Source organism: Chelon labrosus, assembly GCF_963514085.1.
Source record: "Chelon labrosus genome assembly, chromosome: 19".
Lineage (NCBI taxonomy): Eukaryota > Metazoa > Chordata > Actinopteri > Mugiliformes > Mugilidae > Chelon > Chelon labrosus.
In genome coordinates, this window is record NC_140352.1 from 15524928 (window position 1) to 15539564 (window position 14637).

Genomic DNA, 14637 nt, shown 5'->3' on the forward strand with positions numbered 1-14637 from the left:
CGACTGATTTCCAGATGAGGGTTCTTCGACAGCGGCTGGCTCGGGCTCCGATTCAATTGTTTGCACGTAAAGAGCATATATCTGTGAAGCTAATTAACACAACACATTTGCAACACTCAAGTACTGTTTAAGTTCAGTTGTGACGCCTTGTTTGTTTACAAGGAGCCAGACGTTGTGATTTTTCCTAGGTTTAAATGGTTGCCATGATCACCATTTTCGTCCAGTATGTTGCCATGCCAGTGTACAGCTGAGGATGAAGGGAATCTCATTAGTTTTGCGGGTATTTGGTTCTAAACTCAAGTGCTGGACAAACTGAAATGCTGACCTGAGGAAGGTGCTAAATGGATCGCTCGTCTTGAGGGGAATGTGACTAATGACTTGTGAGAGGAACTACTTTGGGGTGGTGTGTGTGTGTTTATACCTACAAACAATGGTACTAGATCCACAGCTGGAGCACTTCCACGGACTAGTTAAACAAAAACCTCTCCCAGCTTAGTCATCAGTACTAAAGATTAAATGTCTGCTGGATTGCTATGAATAAAAACTAGGTAGATGTTACCTGCAGCTGGCCAGATGCTTTTCGGCAAGAAAGATCCAGTCACCAAGTGTAATATTCTATTTTTACTCTAAAGATTGTGGTGTTTGAAAACTTAAAATGCAACCCAAAGCAATATACTTTCGTATTCGGCTCAGTAACAAAGCAGATTTGATTTTGTAACTGCTACGTTCATGGTTCTGATTGTCTCCATGGCAAGGCTGGCCAAGTCTCGTGTCATCTTGTAGTATTTGGCCTCTACGTCAAAATGATGAATGAAAGACGATCTCTAAGAAACGAGGTTTAAATCATTTTAAATGGTAGCCACAATAGAAACTATTTAGAATTCATTTGTTTCTGTGTTATTTTACAGTGCAATTTAAAAGCTTTTCTGTCAGACTTTTACATATACAGTGGCGCTTAATAGTTTTCAGAATTTTCTACATTTCTGCATAAAAATGACTTAACACATCAGCAAAGTTTCACACAAGTCCTGGAAGTGGACAAAGAGAACCCAATTAAATTTATTTATCTATTCAAGACAATTCATCATTGTGTATATCTGTGAGCTGCATAAGTATGTGAACCATTGCTTTCCATATCTGATATACATGTTTTCGGTAACTGCTGATCAGTTGTCTACAGTGGCTTGGAGGAATTTTACCCCTCACGAAAGCACCGCATCAGTTTTAAGACATCGATGGGCTTCCTCGCATGAACTGCTTTCTTCAGGACTTTGACTTGGTCATTCCGGAACATTAATTTTGTTCTTTAACCCTTTTTCGTTTGTTGATGTACGGACAGATGGACATCTGGACATTTTCTTTTAGAATTTGCTGGTGTAATTCATTTATTCATCATCAACAGGTCCAAACATGAACATTACCACCTCTGTGTTTCATGGACACGGTGAAGTTTTGATGCTGGATTGGAGTGTCCAAATACGAAGCCTCCCATTTAAACCAAATTATTTCACTTTGGTCCCACCTGTCCACGAAACACTTTCTCAATAGTCTTTTGGTTTGTCCAAGGATGTTTAGCAAACTGCAGACAGACAGGAATGTTCTTTTTGGAGAGCAGTGGCTTTGTCCTTGCCATTATACCATGCGCGCCACGGCTGTTCAGCGTTCGCCTGATGGTGGATTCTATTCATGAACGTTAACATCAGTAGACATGAGAGAGGCATTTTAATGCAGAAATGTAGACAATTCTGTAGAGCGCAAAAACCTTTAATCTGCCCTGTCAATGAACACGCGTTACATTCGCGCCAGCCTGTCGGGCCTCTTAACACCAGGCGATGGGCTGATGAGTCAGTGCAGTGTCTAGTTTCTAGCTTAGTGTGGATCGCCATCCTCTCTGACGGACTTCTACGTCCTTCCACTTCCTTGCACACCAATTAGGACGCCACCTTCCGTGACAGCCGCCGCCATTCCTGATCCCCACACCATGCAGAGTACCTCATTTCTTGAGACAAAAAGAGCTAAGGTTCCCCGGTATTCATCTTTCTGTACCCAGCTTTAAATAAAGTAATTATACCTATACCGCAGAAGCGACGATAGTAGTAGCACTGCCAAGAATTAGAGTGCACCGGCATGCGAGAATATTAAAAATGATTCTGTGCGCCACGTGGCCGTGCATTGAATTCTTTGTCCACGTTTATAATTTATATGTACGGTCAAGGGAGAAAAGTGAATAATCTTGAATGCTGAACATGAAAACAGACTAGGAAGGAATATAGATTATATAAAGGATAATAGATTACATAAAAGAACTGGTGAATTGGCCTTAAAGCTGAAATACATCATTTGAATTTCAAGGTAGCAAGAAGGGGATATTTGATAATGGGTATCGTCTTTCAAAGTCTCTTTTGTGCCTCAAATCTCTCAGTGAATAACAATGATATTTTAATGAACGATCTTAAGAAACTGATTAGCATCTCAAAGCAACCCCAGGTTTTGAACATCGATTCCTGCGCTTTCATTTGAAACGCGTGTATACTAATAGCCCGTCTTACATCAAGCAGAGTCATGAGCCAAGCAGCCATCATGAATCAGCCCGGATCCATACAGACGTGTTTATTATACGGCCTCAGGTGGAAAGGGCAGAATCAAGAAAAGCCCGGCAGCCCACGGTGACTGTCTGACACTCTTCCGTTCCTGTTATTCGGAAGACGTCAAAAGTGCAGGCAAATTTCTCTCATCAGAAAATCTATTTGCGCCTCTGGATGAAACTTGCATTAGCAAATAATCTATTCTTTTTCAGCATCTCCACCTCAAAACAGGGAAAATAAATCGGACTTCCTTGTGCTTTTTGCGTGTCTATAATTCATAATTGATCCACATCTGACAAAAACACAAAACCAGGTCACTTTCACAAACGTGTGTAAAGTATGTAAAATGAATCTGGACTTAATTGTTCCTTTTTAGAGGTTATTTTCAGCCCGAGATGCAAAGTGAGTAATGTATTTTCTCTTTTCATCTGCCAAATTAGCGGCCGTGTGTTTTAATCAATTCAGAAGCCTTCTGAACCCAAACGAAGCCACCGCCGCTGCATACAAATATTTACCACAAAGGTTATGTCAGTGTTTGAGCAAGTTAAATCGGATTTTCTTTTTTAATGCAATTCTTTTTGTTGCGTCCTGGCGAAGACATGCGCTCTTGGATACTGTATATGTGATATGTCCTGCGTCTCTTGTTCTTCTCCATAGATGTTTTTTTTATTTTTTTATTTACAGAATCTAAAAACATATTTTTCCACTTCATTCTCCATCTTAGATCATCAATCTCTATTAGGCTTTATGTGCTCATCGGGAGGGACGCAACATAATCTAGATTCCCATAGGAAATTGTCCCAGATAGTGCATTGGACCTAATGAGGTTTATCAATGAGCTGTTTTTAGGTGCTTGGGATTCAAGGATAGGCTGACTCTCACAGTGATAAGGTAAAAGGATGCCCAGATAAAGTTAATACATTTAGCAAAAATCTGGGAAATTCTATATATGTCTCCTCGGCACTGAATTTCCCAGAAATCACTTCTCAATAACAAAAGCCAGCACCCCGATGTCTTGCCATTGATTTTCCCTTAAGAAAATATAAAATCGTACAACTCATCACTTACAGTGTTATATTGTCAGATATTTAGTTATGTTATCCAAGCTGAAACAAGGGCAACTGGACTTGTAGAGAGACAACACGTACACATTTTTGCCAGAGAAGACAGATGGTTTGAAAGAGCAGCAAGGGAAGCCATCTGTGTCAAATTGGAAAACCGTTCTCTGAACAGGAGAGGCGGACTGAGATGTTGTCACCAATTTACAACACAGTCTTAACATGTGTACCGAAGACGTTTCACCACCTTTCACACCTTGATGCTGAAGCCTCTGGGCAATTAGAGTACCATTCATTGGGACAGAAAACGGGATTAAACTGTTTCCTCCCACTACAGGTAAGTATCTGGTCATTAACACACCCTAATCATGTTAGTTTCTGATGGGCAACACCCACATATGTTCCTATTCAAACCCCAAATCCCCACCAGTCATTTAGAACTGAAGAAGCTACTTACATGAACTTTAAGAAACTCTAAAAGTCCAGTTGCCCTTGTTTCAGCTTTTGGATACACCATAACCATGATGACTAAGAACCTTCAAAGTCTATCATTTCCAGTTTAATCCAAGCTGAAACCTCTCGGGTTGAAAAGTCAAGCCAGGGTACAAGTGTCACAAACTGCAGTTCTGTGATTGTCCACCTGAGCCTGGCTCATGTCTCTGTAGCTAATTTCCCCATTCATGGAAATAGCTGTATGGGGGTGTTTTTTTAAATTTATATCAAGGCTTAAAGTTATGCATAATAAATGGGATGGTTGCTTTGAGTGATAGGTGAGTGCTCTAACAGGCTGCCTAGGTGTCAACTGGCCAATTCAACGCCAATCACGCTTTGGAACCAATTTTCAGGAATCCTAACGGTGACATTGCAGAAGTTTTGTCCATCTTTCTGAACAGTCAGTGGTTTAATTACACACTGTTTTCTCCCAGGGAGTTTATGAGATAAATCGTTTATTACACCGATCAGGCATAACATTATGATCACCTTCCTAATATTGTGAAGGTCTCCCTCATCAGAGAATGGACATGGGCCTTTTGAGGGTGTCCTGTGGTGTCTGGTAACAGAATGTTCTTAGTGGGGGGCTTTGGGTCCTACAGGTTGAGGGGACTCTGTGGATCAGGCTTGTTCCAGTGCATCCTACGGATACTTGATCAGTTTGGGTCTTGAGGCCAGGTCAAGGTCAGGTGCTGTTTTTTTTCAGTAGTTCCTAAACCATTCTTGTGTGTGTGCCTGTGTCAGGCTGCATCCTGCTGGGGATGGCTGCTACCATCAAGGAGTGTCATTGCTATGGGGTGGGGGTGTCTGGCCTGGTGTAGGTGGGTGGTACATGTCGTGTAACATCCACACGAATCCACAGGTCCAAAAGTTTCCCAGAACATTGAATTGTCACAAGTTGATCAATGTTATTTACCTCTAATGTCAGTGGGCATAATGTTGTGGCTGATCAGTGGCATGTATATAAGATTTCACTAAAAAGCCAGCTGACGAGCAGCATGTTGTCCGCATCACAACCTCCCCCTGAGTGGGGGGGGGGACCAGGGGTTCAATCACGTTGATTGACCAAGACTGATGGGACTGACCGACAAGGCTGGAGTCCACTGGGTTGCAACCAGCAGCAGTAACTAAGCTACTGCTACCGAAAGGATTACCCTAAAGTTCCATGGAAGAAGAACTACAAGTTCCCAACAGTAAAAGACTGAACAATTAACATATCTTTTAAGTGAACAGAACAAAAGGATCTATATGGCAGTAGGAACAATGCGCAACAACTCAGCCTCTAGTTCCATAGAGCAACAAAGCCGAAGGGTTATTGAAACACAGCTGAAGCTACAGTATCAATAACAACTGACTGTTGGGACTGTTTTAGGATTAAATTTCAATTTTACAGAAAAAATACAAAATTAAAACATGCGTGCAAAGCAGGAGCAACGTTGAAGGGTAAAGTTACTTGAGGACAGCATAAAGACTTGAGCATGGATGGTCGGACCATGATGCCTGCATCTTTTACAAACTTCAGAAGAACTTGTCTCCATGATATGTTTGTTTACGGCAAGACAAAAGCAAAAAAAATAAGACACTTGACCAGATGATCAGGTGATCAGGAATTGTGGGTTGTTTGTGGCCCTGGTGCTACTTCGCGAGAAAGTGTTTTCAAGTGTTTTATAGTAAATTCTTGCTGGCAATCTTGTTGGCAAAGATGCACAAGTTTCTGTAGCTGCCATGGAGGAATTAAATCCATGAGGACACAATATCTACAGACACCTTTACTGCACCGGTGCATCAAAGAGAAAATCAAACAGCCAAGAATACATTCAGCTGAATGTCAGCGTTGAGTGTGTGACTGACAAAATATATAAGTGTGGGTTTCAACTATCAACACAGATCATGTACCAGTGATGAGGCCTCTGTTCTCTTAATTATTTCTCGGAAACGTTCCCATCAGGGCGAGTGTAACTGTTTCACAACTCGTAATCATTTGGGAGACAGGAGCTGACTTTTAATCAGGTCCACTGTAAGATTAATTATCAAACTAACGCATCCCCAACCCTGCACTCAATCACAAGTGGATCCAGAGAAATTGATATTTAGTATATGTAAACTAGCACCTTCTTGTCCAAGCTAATTAGCTTCTTAAAGAAACATATTTTTTTTATCTGTGCAGCCCTGTCAGCGCATTTACAAAAATGTCATGAGCTCAATGAAGGCAAGAGGGGTTCCACACAGCCTTCCAGCAGATAACACATCAGCGGGTTATTACTGAATTTACTCCTCAGAGATTTTTTTACAACCCTTTCCAGCCTGGTGAGCAAAAACAAGTCTCTTTCAGTGGTCCTTTGAAAGCTCCTTTGTCAGGGCCATCATACACTTCCACAAATGTTTAAATAAACCAGGCACAGGACGACACCTAGGAGTCTGACTGGAAACACTTCTGAATAGATGGACTCTAATTTGGCCTTAAAATTAACTCGTAATCTTGTAGAGGTGCACTTACTTTTGCACCTCACAGATATGTAATACTGGCTAATTTTTCTGAATGGATAAATACACAAGCATGATGAATCTGTTTCATTATTTTAAATGGGTTCTCTTCGTGAAAACCCACCAGTGTTTTGAGTAATTTCTATGCAGAAATGTAGAAAATTCTGAGTGGCCAAAATAACTTTTAAGCATCACTGTATATATTGTATTATATAAGCAAATATGAGTCTGCACATAATTTTGCAGAGTCTAGCTATTTGTGTGCGTACAGTGCATGTGAGACCATCAACACAAGTTCAATTGTAAAACTATTCATTGTAAAACAACACATGGTTTTATGCTTTATATAGAAAAACTTACTAAAAACAGGCAGCAATGGCTCAGGCATGCAATCATTACCTGACAAGACACTTTGAAAATGAGAGTGGTCGTATCACTAAATTATTTGCGCAGAGTCCTACACCATTCCTCCGCTGATTAAACCACGGCCTCACTTAGATTAATTAGGAGAAGGGGAGAAGAGAGCAATCTTTTCTTGGGATTGTCTAATTTTCCTACGAACTGGCCAATCGAATGGGTGACATAATTACAAGGTCTTAATGAAAATGAGGGAGTTATTTTCATCTGTACTAGAGATCACTGAAAGCATCAAATTGCTTTTTGAGTCCGTCTAAACCAGGGATGTCTGTTTTGTGGCACGTGGTCCATTTTTGGTTAGTTCGCAGTAAAGTCTATACAGATAACGGGATATGGCCCACACATGGGACTTGAACTTGACTGTATTGTACTATTTAGTTTTAACAGTTGGTGGCACTAGGGCTTGAACGGTGCAGCTTCTCCACAAAACGAAACTAATCAAAGAAGACTTTTGCCACAACTGACCAAAAAGGGCAGAACCAAAACCAAAGGTGCAGAAAATTTCAGACACAGTGGAAAAAGTGAATATTTCTTTACAGAAAATGAGCAGAGGCGTGTCTGATTGATGTGCAATAAAACTGTCGCTTTGATGAAACGACACCACAAAACCAGAAGCAGACAGTGGTGCGGAACGAGACAAACCGAATGAACGAAAGTTCAGCAAATGGCAGCCAGTCGGAAGCAAGGAAAAATGCCACAATAGCCAGTTCCGAGGTATTCAACTCATTGCGCAACATGGGAAACCTTTCTCAGATGGTGACTTCATAAAAGAGTGCCTCACTAAAGTCGCATGATTAATGTGCCTGTAAAAAAAGGCAGGCATTCAGCAACGTTAGCATGTCTAGGAACACAGTTGCGCAGCGAACTGAAGAAGCTGTTAATTTTTTTGTCAACTTACTGTACAGCTATCTCTGTGATCTCCTTCACCTCTCAACCACCAAACTTCCTCCTGCCCTGCCAACCATCCTTCAGCCCAAAGCATGACTGTTCCCACTGAGTACAAGAAAGGGTTAAACATACAATCCACAGTATTCAAGTGTTAATAAGTCCAATTACTTATTTGCATAACAAGGTTGAAGTAAGCCCATTTACTCGTTTTGAAGTGCAATTACAATCGGATGACTATAGATGCGTCTCTCTCTGAAAGCTCTAAACACAAAGCGCCTTCTGACTCACTGTCAACACAATGACAAAAAGTCAAATCCAGAGTGACAGAAGTGCTGCCAGAAGACATCCATGGAGGATTACTTGCAGAACAACAGTGCGTAGACAGATGGCAAAATAAATGGTGCTTCACTGGCGACGGTTATGTACAGGCATGCTACCAAAACAAGACAATTTAAAGCCATCTCACCATTGTAGGCACATGGTTGATGACGTCCACATGGTTAGCACAGTAACCCAGAGAGGTTGGTGATGTTTGGGAACACAAATCCTCTCTGATCACTTGCAAATAACAGTGCTGGCTGTGCTAAAGATGTGATCTGAGAAACAAAATCCTCAACAAAGCCTTGGAGACAAAAACCCCAACCATGATATCCTCATGTGTATTGCATGCTGGTTTACGCAGTCTTAGTAAAATCTAAATATTTGCATTTAAGGAGGCTTGGGGAGGATATTGGTTAAACTATGAAAAACAAGATGCAGACTGATGTTTGGGTTGGACTTGACGTGGACCAAAATCTTCTGCGCATCTCTGTTATCTTGGTCCAACTGCTGTCTTTTGGCTTGACATCAGAGTAATTTAACATAATCACAACACAGTGTAACAAAGGCGTTCATATTCGCCAAAGGAAAGTAACACTGAAAGTAGAAGCAGCAAGCTGTTTGTCATTTGCTATGTGACAGAACCTAAACACTACTATACTTTTAGCTATTCTCTCAAGGGAACTCTTGGGAAGTAGGGGAAATTGTCCTGTTATTCGTTTTGTGTTGATGTGCACTCAGACATAGTATTTTCCAAAATGAACACAGCTTGGCCTCTCTGTCCTGTCTCCGTCTGCCAGGCACTGTCCACTAAATCAATAGATTGTCAATGATTTTCTCAGCATTTGAAATCACACCGGGTGGACTCTTGGGTCAAACTGGGTGCATTGAACCGTGGTTGTTTCTTTCCAGCATGGGTTTTCAAAGATGTGTGTTTGTATATTTTCTACATGGTTTCGGATCTGGTTCCTGTCCAAGCTTTTAACCGAGCATTTAGAAGAATCACGAAATCTTGTTCAAGGCTAGAAGTGCAGAGTGGAAGGTTTCTTTTTTTTTTTTTGCTTTGATGACTCAGCTTTGAGCTTTAACCAGTGTAAATTACATACAGTGCTCGGAGCACTGTCCTCGTGATGGAGGAATTTTTTAAAATTTTTCGTTGTTTTTCGCACGTAATTGAAGGGGACACAAGGCTGACATTGAAAAACATTAATTTCATTCACAACCTGACATTTTTAACAAAATGTTGAGTGGAGGCCTCCATAAATCCTCCATTTGTATGTGGAAATGTGTGTTTACGCATGCACTCACAAACTAATTTATTTGGTTACAATTGCTTTTCATCTCAAAGTGTTTTGAAAGCTTTCGCAGATGAATGCCCAAACTCTTGAATGTCCACGCCGTAGACGCCGTCTTTTGAAGGAGATCAACATGATTATGGCAACAAACTAGACCTCTGCCGGCTTTGATCTTTAAAAATGTGTTCATTTTATCTCCAAGTCTTTCTGCATCTTTCTCTTACTGAGATTTCCACCTGCTCTCTCGTTTTAAAGTCTAGTAGAGCAAGCACTACAGATTTGAGCCTGGTGCTGTCAAACTTCTGAGACTTGGTGCTGTTAAAGGCCTAGGTCAGTTTCTTTGAAGTTGTATGAAGCGCTCGTCAATAGTGTGTTACCTACAGCAGACGGTGGTCAGCACACCAATAGTTTGGAGAAACAGAGGTGTATCTTTGATCAGATGGGTATAGGTGGATATAATGGCTTCGGTTTGTAAAAGGCTTTCTGACGGGAAGATAAAGCAATGATAATATTCTACATATAACATACTTTTAAGATGATATAGATTTTTAAATGGGCCTCGTTTTACATAGCTAAAATATGTTTTGCTGTTGTCCAACTCCACAACAGTTGATTGCTCGGCTTCCCTGCTGATACTCCAAACTGGGAACATATTAATGACCAAGTAGTGTAGTTTATACCCTGATTAAGTATCTCATACAAACCCACCTCACACTATCCCTTTAACATCTCACAGAACCCAAGATAACCCTTATAACAGATCTCAGCACAGGCAGATATTTACTATTCACCCTCATCCAAAAGGTCTCTGGGGCACAAGGGCTGAACTAACATCTCTGTCATGTTCCCGGAAGCATCCTGAGAACGACACATATTATCACAAAGATCCCTCTGATAAAGGTCAGCTGCATAAAGAGATTGTAGCCTGGTTAGGAACAATGACAGCAGCTTAATTTCAATTTTGTGATGAGAAACTTGACATACTTACTGTTGTAGGTGCAGTAGCTGCAGAATTTAAATAATAAATAAATAAATAATAAATTGTGGTAAAAGTAACATCTCTTTTAAATTGTATTTTTCATATTGTGATCTGAATGGATTTAAGGTATGGAAAAAGTTAGCAGTGGGGTATAGGAAGTCTGTTTTTATTTTAAATAAATAAAAATAAAATAACCCACTCCACTTATTAGAATATTTCAAGGCATTCGACCAGAGATTAGAGAAGCATCAGACCCTGGGTTAGTTCCAAGTCAAGAACAACGAGTTCCACGCCAAATCCCAAGCCAAGGCCAACAAGTACCAAGTTAAATGTCATGTCAAGACCAACAAATCACAAACCTTAGGTCCCAAGTCAGAACAGTAGGGTTCCAGTCTGTTAATGATCAACAAGTCCCAAGATAAGTCCAAAATCAAGTCCAACAAGTCCCAAGCTCAGTCTCAAATGAAGGCAGATGAGTGTCAAGTTAAGTCTTAACTCAAGACCAGACGAAGTCTCAAGTCAAAACCAACAAGTCCCAAGTTAAGTAAGAAGCCAAGTCCAAAATCCAGACCAACTATCAAGTCTCAGGTCAATTCTCAACTCAAGATCAATGCGTATCAAGTCCGTCCTTAAGTCAAAACTTGACTTATTAGTTTTGACTTAAGGACTTGACATCAAGTCAAGATTCACGATATGACCTAGAAGTTCCATGTAACAAGTAAAGATCATCAGGACCCAGATCAATTCATAAATCAAGCTAAACATGTCTAAAATCAAGTCCAAAAAGTCCCAAGTCAAGTCTCAAATCAAGACTGAGGAGTGTCGAATTAAGTCCAACTCAATACCAACAATTATCAGGTGAAGTCTGAAGTCAAGTATCAAGTCAGGACCAACTATCAAGTCATTTCTCAACTCAAGTCCAACACAAGTATCAAGCCAAGTTCCAAGTCAAAACCGACTATCTAGTGAGGTCACAAGTCAAGACCAATAGGTCAAGTTCCAAGTGAAAAAGGAAGTTGTGTTATAACTGTGATCATTTGATATTTAGCCTATGCTGTGAAATTTCCCTCCTGCTGTCTGCTGCCAGACTTATTCAAAAATATTTTTTGTAAGTTGATGTCAGGTCATCATATTCATGACTTAAGGCAGCTCAGGAAGACAAGGAGTTATGGGGTGATATTGAAAAGGTGACAGATTACAAGCCTTACCAGCAATGTCAACTCTAAATCTGTCAACTATGCAAACGGCGAGTATGGTTAATTATTTTTTGTCAAACTACTGTTTCAGAAGTCAAGCACAAACTTTGTTTTTCAACAACAAACCTACCTTGACAGCTTAGTACTAAGAGAACAACAGCCGATTATCCTTGTTTTTCATTTTAGTGACATCGCACCGGGGTGCACTCGGCATTGTTGCATTCAGTGCAACAGATAAATAGAAACAGGAAAATGAAAAGCACAGAGCTCCGGGCTACTTATTGCTATATTATTATATCTTTGTGTGTTCAAAGTTTTTGCTTTTGTGAATTATTTAATATTTTCACTGCCAAATGTTCTGTCTCTATTTAGCCAAAAGCAAACCCATAAAGAATTGAAAATACAAAGTGACACAGATCCACATAAGTTTCCAAATCTTTGAAATAAAAAGGCATGAAAAGCGTTTGTTATTTGCTGAGATCAGAAGAGGAAAAGCAAGCCAGTTCATATTATTATTATTCCCCACAGCCACTAAAAGGAAATTGTCTGTCTTGCATGTATGCCCCAGTCTGCATTGCCAAAACGGATATACTGCTCAGCTGAGAATGAACTGAAGTAAAAAACAAAATAAAAGGCAATTACAGTAACACCCGAAGGCAGAATATGACTATAATTTATAGCCAGTGTGTCAGCGTTATTAGAATGAATCTGTAACAGAAATCCCTGTCAGTCTTTGTTGCTATTGGCAAAGCAGATTATGGCTTTTTGACAGCCTTCCAGTTTTGGAAAATAATGGCGCTCCATCAGCGTGATGGCATATGCTTATTAAGTAGTAGTACACATCAGTGCACCAAGCGCGTGACTATGTACGCCCTTGAAACATGTGTCCGCTGACACACTCGGCTCTCAGTCTGACCACAGCAGTAACACAGAAGCATGTAAAACACTTGTCATCTCGGGATGATTCACCTCCTGAGAAGTATTTCTGCACAGCCTTGAAGGCTCGTGTCTGAGACATATTCCAGTTGTCATGATATCATCACATGTTGTCTGTGTGAGAGGAGACTTCTTATGTAAGGTTGGAACTGTTTTATGGAGTGCTAAGAAAAGAATGTTTAAAGTTTAATTCAGGCAGCTGGCAGAGTGCCTGCATTTAACTGCTTTTCTCTGTGTCTTAGTGATTGAAACGACTGGCTGTTAAAGTAACCCTGGTGAAACAAAACACATTCAGAGGATTGATCATTTTGTCTCACTGTTTTGGGACTAGTAATCTTGCTTTAAAAAAAAAACTAGAGGAAAACTCTGGAATGGAAAAATGAAGACAGCGGGGAAGAGCTTTAAAATTTAAATCCCCAAATGGCTTCTTGAAGATGGCTCTAAAAGTCAATCCCCATGGACCTCTTTGTCAACATGGCCAGTTTTATAGAAAGAAATAAACATGTTTATAGCCTCAATAGGAAACATCTCCATTCAGGACATGGTGCCATCAAAGGTCACCTGCTGTCTGAATTGATGTCATTTTTTTTTAACATTGGTTTCTACAAAAATGCTGTGGCCAAACTTTCCTTGAATTCAGACTGTAGGAACAAGCCACATTAGCTTAAATATTCCCTGAACACATTTCTTCTCTTGAGAGAATTAACAGCCAGGGTTCAAGCTGAAGGATCAAGGTGCACCAAAAAATCAGATGGCTGAAGGCCCGGTCGCACAAGCATTTAAAATGATCAGCAATGATTTGCATACAGGAAGAGAGCACAATCCACACAAAAAACACACAAAAAAGTAATATCAAGTATAATTTCGGTCAATTCTGACAGAGGAATTAAGGCCATTGATGCATGGCAGGGCCCAGCATGGTGGGTTTGAAAGAGTAGTACAGATACATACAAAAAACATAACTGATCCACAATCTTGATCCTCACCAATACAATATATACTGTATACCACACCAACAGATTCACAGAGGACACAATCAGAACTGCCGTTGTAACACCATTCTAATCCACCTTGAACACCCAAAAAAGATAAATCTGTCTACCAATGATTGACCTCTGCACCTTAGACAAAGATTGGGAACACCACTACTTCACTCTGCTATAAAAAAAAAAAAAAACGGGGGTTCCACAAGGCTGTGATCTGGGTCCCTTCTCTTTTCAGTTATTACGGTGTCCCTGTTCGGAATACAAACATCATCCCAAAGTATGCAGAAGTCGCCACAGTGATTAGTTTGGTGTTTACAAGCTGAGAAGCTACAACCTTCTAACCCGGTTGTGACATGCATAATGTATTTACTTTGTATGTAGTTGTTCTATTCTTTTCACATTTTAAATTAAATTCCTTCTATGTATCACAGTACTATACATTGAAGCTTGCCGTACATGTACATTGACATTAAAGGTATTCGTATCAGCGTGTTATAGTGTCTACAATAGGAGGATTGTCAGCGAGGATCTGCTGTGACGCTCTTTTGTTAGACAGCCTCACTCCATCTCCGGTGTCAAAACAGTGACGGGGAGAGTGAAAACCGGGAACCACCGACACTGAAAAGAAATTGTCAGTGCAGGAGGAAAAAAAAAAATGAAGTCACTGTCAGCCTAAATAGATTGACATTAATTGAAAAATCACTAGAATAAAAAAAAAAAGACGAATAACATTGGTACGTTTTTCAGCGCCAGTACCTCTTTTTTAGTACCACTGCCTCAAGTGTTTGGATGCTTATACTTTATCTATTGGTTCAGGTTTGTTTTCCAGTACTGAGATTAACAGCCAAACCTGCCTGCACATCCACGGCCCTGTTCTTGGATGAACGCCCATTGAAAGCAGCCTTTTTCCATCCCAAGCCGAGCAGCAGGGAACTTTGCAAGTAAGGTGACACTGCCTTTTTTTTTTGTGGTGTTGTCGCTTTCACGGTGGATGGTAACTATT